Below are 12,142 nucleotides of genomic sequence, written 5' to 3'. Positions count from 1 at the left end.
TTCAGACCTATACCTCATTATTCTAATGATGTGTCCCTGTGTCCCGGTCGTCATTTATATTCCCTGTGTCCCGGTCGTCATTTGTGTCCCGGTGTCCCAGTTTGTAATTTCTCTTTGAGTGTCCCGGTCGTCATTTATATTCCCTGTGTCCCGGTCGTCATTTGTGTCCCGGTGTCCCGGTCTGTAATTTCTATTCGAACAATCCCTGTGTCCCGGTCGTCATTTATATATCCCGCCTGTGCCCCCGGCGTCCCCGTTGTAGTTGTGTCCCTGTGTCCCGGTCGTCATTTATATTCCCTGTGTCCCGGTCGTGATTTGTGTCCGGGTGTCCCAGTCTGTAATTTCTCTTTGAGGTTCCCGGTCGTCACTTATATTCCCTCTGTCTCGGTCGTCATTTGTGTCCCGGTCTGTAATTTCTCTTTGAGTGTTTTTTCTTTTTAGTTTTTTTTTAGTTTTTTACCTTTTTTCTTTTTTCAGTTTTCTTTTTCTTCTTTATTTTTCAGCGTCACTATGACGAACCTTTGTTTTTTTAACTTAAACACAAAAAAAAAGATCTGGTAGGCATTGATGACCTTATCCAAGTCAAAATCCCAAACCCAATCATCATCGCTATCATTTTCAGTTTTGATATATTTTGACTCTCGCTGTCCAGGTGGATTTTCATCTAACTGCGCGGTTTTGCGTTCTTTAGCCGCAAGCCTGTTTTCTTGCTGGTCTTGTGATTCCCCGGCACGCTTTCTTTTCTTACTTTCTCTATCAGCTGCAAGCCTGTTTTCTTGCTATTCTTGTGATTCCTTGGAACGCTTTCTTTTCTTACTTTCTCTATCAGCAGCAAGTTTTTACGCATAAACTCTTTGAGCAGCTTCCTCGGCTGTTGCCATTGTAGGTTCTTCAGTCATTTTACAATTAAACATTTTTCCGTGAACAAATGTCTTAAATACCATTAATGACGTCACCGTCAAAGCAAAAATGACGACAACTAATTTCATGACGTCAGTCAACACAGAAACATGACGTCACCTGATCCACAGACAGACACACAGACAGACAACTTATTTTTATATATATAGATATATATATATATATATATACATATATATATAAATTATCAACCTAGCTGTCAAAACGATGTTTTAAATCTATTAAGAGCAAAATTTCACTGTTATTTTATATTAAATTCTGTAATAAGTACAAAAGATATTTGTAATTCAGTTCAGTTTCTTTCTTTATTAAAACAAATATTTACAATAGCACACTAGGTTCCATGGCCCATAGTATGGGGGCTAAATAACGCAAATCTTTAAAACAAATAAACAAAAGATTTCACTTCATTAAGTTAATACAACAATAAAAAAAACTCAAGCAACAAGAGAAGCCACCAATCCGTGATCGATCCCAACATTCAAAACCTATCGATCCTTTGACCCCATCCAGCGTGTAGGGTAAAAGCAGCTACTATTCATCCCAAAAAATTGCTGCCCCTTGATTCCTTGTTGAAAAGAAATTCCCTTGTTGGAATAAGGAATAAACTTATTTCTTAAAAAGGAAATAGAAATAAGGAATGGAAGAAATAGAAATAGGAAAAATAGGAAGTCGAAGAAGAAATAAGAACATCCAGTTCTGGAAAATGAAAAGTCCTCTACCCTATTACATAATGATGATTTTCCTATACCGTATTACATGAATAAAACCTCAAAATTGTTCAAAATATTTTCTTACGTCTATTATTACGTTATCGTTTATTGTCGTTCAAATAGCTCAGACGTCTAAGAGAATTTCTCTGTGACCAAAAGAGGAAATGGTAAGAGAAAATGAGAACAATAACCAGCGCCATCTAGCTAAAACAAAATCAACACCATACAAGTTTCTTCAAAATACTTATCTTTTAAACGCAGTCTTTTCCCTTTGCCTTAACCTTGACCAGGGATGATGGAGGTATTTCTCCCAATAAAATAAGCCTATCTGTGTCGCGTTTGTTCTTTAACTAAAATGGTCTTTCCCAAACTTACTTCTTCAACCGCCCCTTTTCATGAAAAAATATAACTCAGTGCCCCCTGCGGATTATTTACTTTCAAATTTCAATACCAAATTAGCAGAAAAGAGTAAGAAAATAACGCATCTAACTTTTTCATAAATCATACTATAGAAAGGAAGAAATTAGAAAAACTGATGCTATTACTAAAACAATTTTTATTATAAAGTAAAACAAAGTGACAAAATTATCGACAATGAGATTTGTTTTTTGACAAAACCTTTAAACTAGCTGTCGAGCTTAGGAAAGAAAAGTAATACAAAACAGTTCAAATATGCAAAATCACCTCATTGAGAAAGATGAAACTTGTTTGCTGCTAATTTAGTTAGCCTTGGGGCAATAGTAGTCTTATGAAACCTACCCTATTCCAAAAAATCATTTTTTTTTCTGTTTGAAAAACAGACAATAAAATATAATTACCAAAACAAAACAAGGAGCGTTTCTTCACCTCATCGGAAATTATTAGCCCATGATAAAAATGAAAAAAAATCTAGAATTTGTAATTTCATATGCTTAATAAGATTTATTATTTAAATCTGTATTCTTTAGGATAAAACTAATTTATCCATTTGGTTGCATATTATTTTTTGGGTTAGACAACGGGTGAAAATTAGCAAAACAGACAAAAAAGTGCTATAATAAAAATATGATGGAAATTATAAGACGAATTTAGGTTGAGTAACAGGGGAGTCTGAAGTTATCAGTATCTTACCATTATTTACTTTTACAAAAATAAGATATTTCTTAAAATAAAATAATAGTATTAAAGGAAAACGAAATAATAAATAAGACTCAAACAATGAATAAGACGCATCATAATTATGATTAAAAACCTAGGCTTTTTTAATCTAAACTTTAATTTATGATTTTTTATGGGATAGCCAAACTATTTGTTCAAAAGGAAGTGCATTTTATGGTAAAAATCAAATGAAAAAAACAGGTCGCTCTTCACGCTAAAGTTTTTTAGTTCTTTGAAAAAAGCGTCTTGATGTTCTAATTAAACGCCCCTAGTGCTATAGGAGTCATTCTTAAAGAATTGCGACAAAATTCAAACTTATCGGTAAAGAGAAGTTTTGAGGAGGTGGCCACCCCCTTCACAATGAAAATAATCTTGATTCGTCTTAAATTTTAATGTAACTTCTTACTTTTAGTTGAAAAAAACTTGTCTTTTTACTATATTTTTGATAATTTTTTTTAATAATTTCAGGAAGTATGACCCCATCCCCGTGTGACAATTGGATTTCGTTAAGGCATCTTTTAACCATGGCTCCAAAAACTTCAGGAAAAGCAGCAAAGAAAGCTGGTAAGGCGCAGAAAAATATCAGTAAAACTGATAAGAAAAGGAAACGAAAGAGGAAGGAAAGTTACGCCATTTACATTTACAAAGTTCTCAAGCAAGTGCATCCCGACACTGGTGTTTCTAGCAAGGCAATGAGCATCATGAATAGCTTTGCAAATGACATCTTTGAAAGGATTGCTGTAGAAGCCTCTCGTCTAGGTCACTACAACAAGAGGTCCACCATCACTAGCAGAGAGGTTCAAACTGCTGTGAGGCTGCTACTACCCGGAGAACTTGCCAAGCACGCTGTTAGTGAAGGCACTAAGGCTGTAGCAAAATATACAAGCTCCAAATAAGGGGGTTTCCCCCAACTATTAGTGCTCAATCAGCTGGACCCTCCCAAACAGCCCTTTTAAGGGCTAACACCTTATTTCAAATGCTCTATTCTCAAATTGATTATATTACTCCTGGCTTTGATTTGTGAAATATTGGGTAAACAAGAACCCATACTAAACCACAATTCAAAACAATATAAAGGGTCCCTGTTTAGAAGGCAGGTCTCAATTTGCTTGTTGTATAGAAAATAATATATATTGCCGAATAGTTAAAGAGAATAGAAAAGGGGGCCTCAACTTTTTCATGACATTCCATTGAAAGCATTTTTAAAGGTCCCATTGGGAGCTTTAAAAGGGTCCCAATGGGGCCCCCCACTGGGCCCCATTGGGAGCTGTTCATTTTTTGAGTGTTTTTGGATTTATTAGGCTGACCTAAATTGGCCTTGTGTGTGTTTCCTAAAGGTCCCATTGGGAGCTTTAAAAGGGTCCCAATGGGGCCCCCCAGTGGGCCCCATTGAGAGCTGTTCATTTTTTGAGTGTTTTTGGATTTATTAGGTTGACCTAAATTGGCCTTTTGTGTGTTTCCTTTTCATTAGATGTTTTGGATCTTGTTGAATGCCACGCTGAATTTATGACTCATTTTACAATAATTTGGCGTATACCTGAAATAATTTCGAGCTCTTTTTGGTTATTTTGCCCGAGGTGTCTTTTTTTTGGTTTTGTTTTTTTATGTCCGTTGATTTTGAATTAAAATCGAATAGTTGTGGGCATCAAGCCATGGCCAATTGTAGAAAAAGCCAAGAGAGATGAACATTTGTTCGTTTTATCAATATTTGAAACATGCATGTCCCACTTAAGATTATTTGAAATTGTGACACCAAGAAGTTTAGCATGTTTCAGTAGCATTTCGGATGAGATAGGGTCTAGGAAAATGGGAATCGTAAAATATAAAAAAAAAAATTCTAACCCCCTCCCTATTTACTGTGGATAAATAAATAAAATTTATCATCTATATATGATTTAGCGGAATTGACTTTCATATTTAGATTCTTAGCTTCATCCGAAATATGGGTTAGAATTTCGAGGGAGTCACTTTTAATATTCCTGTAACGTACTTCAAGGGTGGACAAGTCATCCACGTACTTCCACCTTTTGGGGGAATTCCTTACCAATATCGTTCAATCACAACTAGATATAAGAGTGGTCTCAATAAGTTTCCTTAAGAATTTCCACAGTAAATAGGGAGGGGGTTAGAGAAAATATTTTTTATTTTACAACCTGAGATCTATTTGAAAGAAACAACATAACAATATTTACTAAGAGAGGATCAAACTCAAAGATAACTAGTAGCAAACAAATTATGATAGTGTGGTCAACCAGGTCAAAAGCTCATGGAAATCAACTAAGACAAGGTTTAGCCAAACATTTGCTTTCTCGAGGTTACCTACGGTGGTATGCACTAAGTGCACAAGGTAATGGGTGTTAGAAGATTTTCTTAAATTACCAAACTGTCGGACTACGTCAATACATGGACAAAGTTGAACTATTAGCCAGTCACAGAAGAAACCTTCATAAAGTTTGAAAAACAAATATTTCTCTTTTTGCTTACGTTGGCGAAAGTCAGATTGGTAGATTTTTTGGGACTGGTGTTTTGAAACCTTGTTTCCAGCAACTTGGGAGTTACCAAATTTTGTGATGTGGTTGAAAATATTTAATAAAATTCTGCAATTTTGTCTGAAAAGGCTCTAATTAAGTCAATTGGGATATCCAAGGGGTAAATGCTCGATTTTCTAAGATTTAGGATTTTATTTGTAATATCAGAGGGGGAAATTAGGGAGAAGAAGGTATTATAAGAAATAGTTGGACTTGAGCCAGTAAAAGGGGGGGGGGAATTATGCACAATAGAAGCTAGGTACAAGTTCAAATCGTTGGCAGTCTTATTAGGGGGGTTCAGGGAGATTAAAATTAATTTCAGAAGGACTTATTCCACGTATCTCTTTAATTTTCCAGTACCATTGCTTGGGCTTGTTTGAATATAGATCTTTGATTTTACTGTTATAACAATCAGAAGCTGATTTGCTCAATTTTTTCTTTAGGAACTTCCTTAAACTCTTAGCCTCAGTAATACAATCTTGCTTGAAAAAAAATGATTTTTTTTCTTACTAGATTTTTTAAACTCTCAGTCACATAAGGCTTATATGTAGAGCACGTATTATTTTTATTTTCTCAGGAAAATGGGATTCATGATTAACCCTCAATAAATTTTGGAGGAATAATGCCTTGCAGTCAATGTCGTTTGTTTGATGCACAGTTGACCAATTTTCAGCAGAAATCCAAGAGTCAAAATTGTAGAGTCCTGAGTCAATAAAAGGTCTATAACCGGTTTCAGTAACAGAAAACAACTGCTTCACTTCAGCCAGCGGAAATAGGAGAAAGCTGAAATGGTACTTACCCCCTAGAGGGGGCAGAGTGGAGACGGTCTGTAAAAGTTCAAAAGATTGGTACAAATTAAATCAAGAGCAGTATTGACTTTAGTAGTTGGGACCTTTATAATCTCTTCTAAATTAAAAAGGTTACAGGTAGATTCAAGTTTTAAATTATTTGCGTCACCAATCAGGAAAATTCCTGCGTTTGGATATTTGGATAGTACAAAGTCAGCACCTGAATGTAATTTTTCAGTAAAATTTATTTTGTCAGCAGATCTCGGATTGGGAGAGTAACAAAAAATACACAGGACAATTGAATTGAAAGGACATGGCAAGACTTTAGGTCGAACAGACGCCCACATAATCTAATCAAAGGGAGCAAGACACGGAATTGAAATTTTATTTGAGTATAAGTCATCGCGGACAAAGGATAGAATTCCGCCCCCCACCCTTCTTACCCAGAGGGTGGTTTTCTGGTCTGAGTTTAATAAACTTTGAAAAAATGTTAATTATTAACATAGGCAAATTTTGAGCTTGTACTTCCATAATTAGTACTTTCTTACCAATAAACTTCCATTTATAACTAAAAATATCCCAAAGGGCTCAATGGCCCGTTATTTGGGAAAAAACAAAATATAAATAAATATTAAGTATAATCACAATTATAATATAATTAGATTCTCCTGACCCATCTCCACCCGAGTACAGCCGGTCTCCGCACCACCTACATTACAAAAAATCTAAAAAAAAATAAACAAATGATCACCGAGGAACCAACACTCACACCACCCAAATCTACAAAAACAAAAAAAAACTTCTTTCTAAATAATTAAATATAAATAATTAATCAATATAAATAACTGATCAATAATGTAATTTGTTTTAGTTTAATTCTTTTTAATAAAAATTTCTTTAACTGTTTATTGAAAGAGCCTAGGATACAGGACCGCCGAATCCCAACAGGAATGGTGTTCCAGGCACGCCCGACAGTAACTATCAGAACCAAGTCTGAGCGCACTGCAGGGGTGGATGGCACCAGCACATTATCCTGGTTCCTAGTTTCATAAAGACCGACATTTCTAGCAAGCTCAAGTTGCCCAGAAAACTTGATGGAAGGTCTCCACGGAAATATTGAAATTCAATCAAAGAGAGGTGTAGCGAATGAATATCTTTTATCTTCAGAAGTTCAACAGAAAGATGGGTGGTAGACTGCAGAACTTTTAATGATTTCAGCTGGAGATTATGTAAAGGTATAAGTAAAGATGGAAGTGTAGACATCCACACTGACGAGCAGTAACATAAATAAGGGTAAATAAGAGATAAGTATAATAGACGAAGGACAGAGAAAGGAAAGACTCGTTTCAACTTCTGGGTAATTTCAAAGCCTCGAGAGACCTTTAACCTTATCGACTCAATATGCCGCTTGAAAGATAGGTTTTCATCTAGAAAATAATTTGTTCGTTTCCCCAAGGAAACGGACAAACCAGTCAGCTGGGTAGGATATGGATCCTCTAGATGTTCGAAACTCTGTCACAGTAAAGCAGCTTTGGCCTATGCGGGAGAATATAAGAAGAAGCGATTCTTGTATAATAGAATAATAGCAAGTACATCTTATCTATATATTTTAGAAAGTGTGTCTAATTCATTAAGTTTTTCAAAGTTAAGGCTCTCAGCATTGCTCAACAAAAGTGTGGGGAATTGAAAACGATTTGTGATTGTACCGTTTTTACACTTTACTTTTTTTATTTCACAGATAAGGCTAGCAGTTCTATTGGGATTCGTGTCAGGGGCTAAGCTCGTGTAGTGTAAACAAGGGGCGAGGGATCATATCCATATTTTTCATATGCAAGGGTATTTAAATGGGAAGGATCTAGCGGAAAATCTAAACAGCAGTAACCAAGTAGCGTTTGATTTGGGGTGAACTGGAGGAGTCAAGCGAGATGAGGTTATATTCCATAGGAATATGGTACGAAGTCCCAGTTGAGTGGATCCACAACGGAGCAGAAAAGGATGGGTGCCGGAAAGCAGGATGGTTGGGAGGGTAAGTGGGCTTATTTTGGAGAGAGAAGAAAGAGGGTATAGATGTTGGGATATCCTTTGGATAGGTGTTCCATTGGAAAGGACAGGTTTAATTAGCGGTTGGCTTGACGGGTTTCTTGTATGCAAGCTATAGTCTAACAAAATGTTCACTACAATTAGGAGAATAAAGATGGCATTTGGGCAGCTCAGTTTTGCACAGCCAAAACATCTTCCACTTGGAATTTTTTTACAAATATCAACATGGAGATATTAAATTTGTTTGGTAGAGAACATCGAGGGTTTAGAACATATTGTCCTGCATGGTACATCTTGACTTCATCTAAGAAATGCTGACCATCGTCCTTTATTGTCCAGGCGCTAGCTGGCTTCAAAGTTTCATAGTTGAAAGGTTTTCCTCTATCATTGAGTGAGAGTAACTTGTAAAAGGCAATATGCAATCAGTGTCATCTTCAGATGCTTCTGATTGGTTTCTATTAGTGGGTTGTTATATGCATCTGAGAACAAGAAAAATTTGTATCCTTCTCTATCACACAAACAATTTCTTGTAATCAGAATTCATAGAGCGTCTTTATCTTCAGTGGCCAAGGGTTGCACACTTGTCCTAATTGATATACATTTGTTTGTTTTTGATACATTTGGCGGTAGAAAAATTTGTCTTCAGGCTTATGGTTACAAAATGAGTAATTTCCCTGCTTCAAAATTGATCTATGGAATAAACTATTATTTTCAAAATCTTGACATATATTATTGTTATAGAAACAAGTAAGGATGTTAAGTTTTTTTGTAAGTTTATCCTGAAAACTTTCAATAAATTTCTACTTTTTCTGGAAAATGTGAAAACAACGAATACCGTTTTTCCTCACTTTTGTTTTTATTGTGACTGGCACCTGTTGACTCAAAGACGATATAGGCCATCAGCTTGTTTGTTAATGCAACTAGTTGGTTAATACTGTAAACACCTATTTGCGTGTTTAAATAATTCCCTATCGCTGGTTCTTCTTGGGACTATCTTCTTCTTCTGTATTAAAGATAAAAATTTATGAAAAATAAACAGAACACACCTTAAAGTGTCAAGGACATGTAATTTAAAAAACATAATTAGATGTCCATCTAATTAAACATTGGACAATTAGATGGACATCTAATTAAACATTTTCGCTCCTTGAACGTATCTAAGGTCTATTCATGCCTGATAACAACGATTTTCTGAGATTTACAGTATTTGTGTTGTATGAAAAATATGAAGTTTTAAGGCAGTATTACATTTCTGTCAGTGTTACCTTGTTGAACTGTCAAAATAAGTAATCAAAATAAATTATTTAAATTTGACAATGCTTTTTATCTGTGAAAACATTAACATTTTGTGTTTAGATCATTTTTCACATACTTGTTTTAATTTTTTTTTCAATTTGTTGCCTGCTACCTCCCAAAACTATACAAATTTTGTGAAGTTTTTGTGTCGGGCTAACGACTCTTAGGCGAGTGGTTAGCACGCTGGATTTCAAATCCCTTGTCTGTTAGGACACGGGTTCGAGTCCTAATATCTCTGGTTATTTGATTTGGAACAGAGACCATTGGTACAACTCTACAAGTTCAGCCAGCGTCGGTCCAGCTGTAAATGGGTACCTGGAAAAATCTGGGGAAGGTAAACAAGAAGGGTGTGCGAAATCATGGGTTAACCCCCCCCCCCCATTGCAATTCCTGGCTGAAGGGCTATGGAACAGAGGTCAGCAACACCGGTAGAGACTCTAGCTGCATGGAAGTCTAATGCCGTATTCTTTAACTTTTACCTAAGAATTTTGCAATTACTCAGTAGTCGAGGTTCCGCTCTATCCATCTATCGAATTAAAACTGAAAAAGAACATTTCATGTTTTGTCTAATTCCCTCTTCTTCAGTCCTTGGCAAATCCCAAATCTTCCTTTTAAAATCCATGGTCAGACATTATTCTCTATCACTACATACGGCAAACTTAATAAATTTCATTTGTGGTCGGAGAAATCAATTCTATTCAAATCAAGAACGAAGTGGAGTTGCTATAATGCATATATATCAGGCATTGTTATTGGATCTTTCAACTATGCAGAATTAAATAACCATCTCAAAATTTTCATCAGATAAATATGGGGAAAAAGGGTTAGCTTGGCAAGCAACATATTGACTCTTGCCCTAAGGGTAAATAACTAATTTGCCATATTACATACTAACTCGTTTGCCTTAAATCACTCTTGCAAGCAATAACCTGCTATTAACAGGTTTCTGATAGAGATTCAGGGGCGTACTATCATGTTCTTGAGGAACTATCTATCTGGAAAAGGTTTTGGATGATATCCTGGTCACATATGAATGTCACACTTCTGAGTTCTCTTGTCACCCAATTTCTAATGATGCTCTTTTCAAAATTAAAGATCTTAGATTACTAATGAAAACTGGCTAGCTCTCAAGGGGAACAATGACAATAATTTTGAAGTCTCTAACTTCCAAAATCTGATTAAAACAAAATACACAGATTCCTTTAAGTTTAAAAAAACGCGGGGCGTAGCACATTATACCAAAGAGACTGGGAAACTCATTAGAGTTAGATCTTAGGTAATTTAAAATGGAGAAAATTAACTAGCACCACTAACATTGCAGCGTCTGGCGACATCTTTAAAAGAATAAAAAAACATCAAAGCCAGCTGGATAATTGACAGAACTAATTAGTAGTGTTACAGGATCAAAGCTGAAATTTCTCTTGAAGTAATATCTAATCGGCATTGCTTTTTAAAATTATTTCATGCCAAAAGTTTTAAGTCCTTGTCGGCCAACCGTCTAGCGCCAAACGAAAAACAGTTCGTACCTGATTGGGATGGGAGGACCTCATAAGGAAAGTTTTAAAGGAAATGGGGAATCCCTGGGAGGATGTAGAGGGAAGCTTTGAATAGATTGGGATGGGAGAGGAGTGTTCGTACCTGGGTTGGCATCAAGCGGCTTGGTGTTGCAGTGAGTTGTTAGCAGTAGTAGTATTTCATGTCAAAATCAAATCTTCGCTAAGTAAGTCTGGATTAGCGTGGAAAAATCTTGGCAGGGCTAAGTAGGTTTTTCAACTTTGAGCAGGCAATTTCATTCCTGACATTATGCCACTTCCTTTACTCTCTCCAAGATTTAATGTATCCAAAATAAGAAACGTGGTCAATCACCGAAGTTTAGATGGCACTGGTGATTTTCAGTTTTCCAAGGGAAAAAAGGGTTTCCACCTTGTAAATTTTTTTTTTTGTAACTACGAGTACAGTGAACAGAAATCGTACCCCCTCCACCTTGGATACGGCCTTGCCTGACAATTTTATAATCTTTAGTTGTGATCTTTGGAGATAAATAAATTTGTAATGTTTGAGTTTTTTCATACGAAAAGCTTTGTAAAATTTAACTAATTAGCTTCGCTTATTCATTCATTTGGCTCAATGTGGGTACCAAGACAAAAATTCATTGTCCTAAAAACTTCATAACCTGAAACGACCAAAAGAAAATACAAGAAAATCCTTATTCTCAGCCAGCTAAGATGGGTTAAACTGGCAAAAAGTATTTCTGTTTTGATGACCTTGCTAATTTAAAGTGTACCTAATCTTTTAATTTACTCTATGTGGTGTAATCGATTGCCTCAAGGCGATTTGTTTTAAATCCAGTATGTATGCATGCAGGAGGAGAGGGTCTTTGGGACCATGTAACGTCGAAGTACCAAGATGTTAAAAATTCTTATTTGTTACCTATAATAAATAAAACATACATATTACATATGAAAATATATTCCCTCCCAAGGACATCTTACACTTATTGCTCCAAAACACTTATTCTCCTTATGAGCCCTTGTGTTGGGTTGGTGCCTCTGTCTTTTTATGTCTTATTTATCTGTCTTATTTTATTTTTCATATTTGGTAAATGACGACTTATACTTACTTACGACATGACTGCCTGTCCATGGATTATTCTTTATGGTTGATTGTGTATCTATGCTGTTTGACCTATGTGATAGTATGGATGAGTGGGGCTAATGCC

The sequence above is a fragment of the Artemia franciscana genome, unplaced genomic scaffold (genome assembly GCF_032884065.1).
Source record: "Artemia franciscana unplaced genomic scaffold, ASM3288406v1 Scaffold_933, whole genome shotgun sequence".
Classification (NCBI taxonomy): domain Eukaryota; kingdom Metazoa; phylum Arthropoda; class Branchiopoda; order Anostraca; family Artemiidae; genus Artemia; species Artemia franciscana.
The sequence above is the reverse complement of the archived record's forward strand: the minus strand, read 5'-3'. Positions refer to the sequence as shown.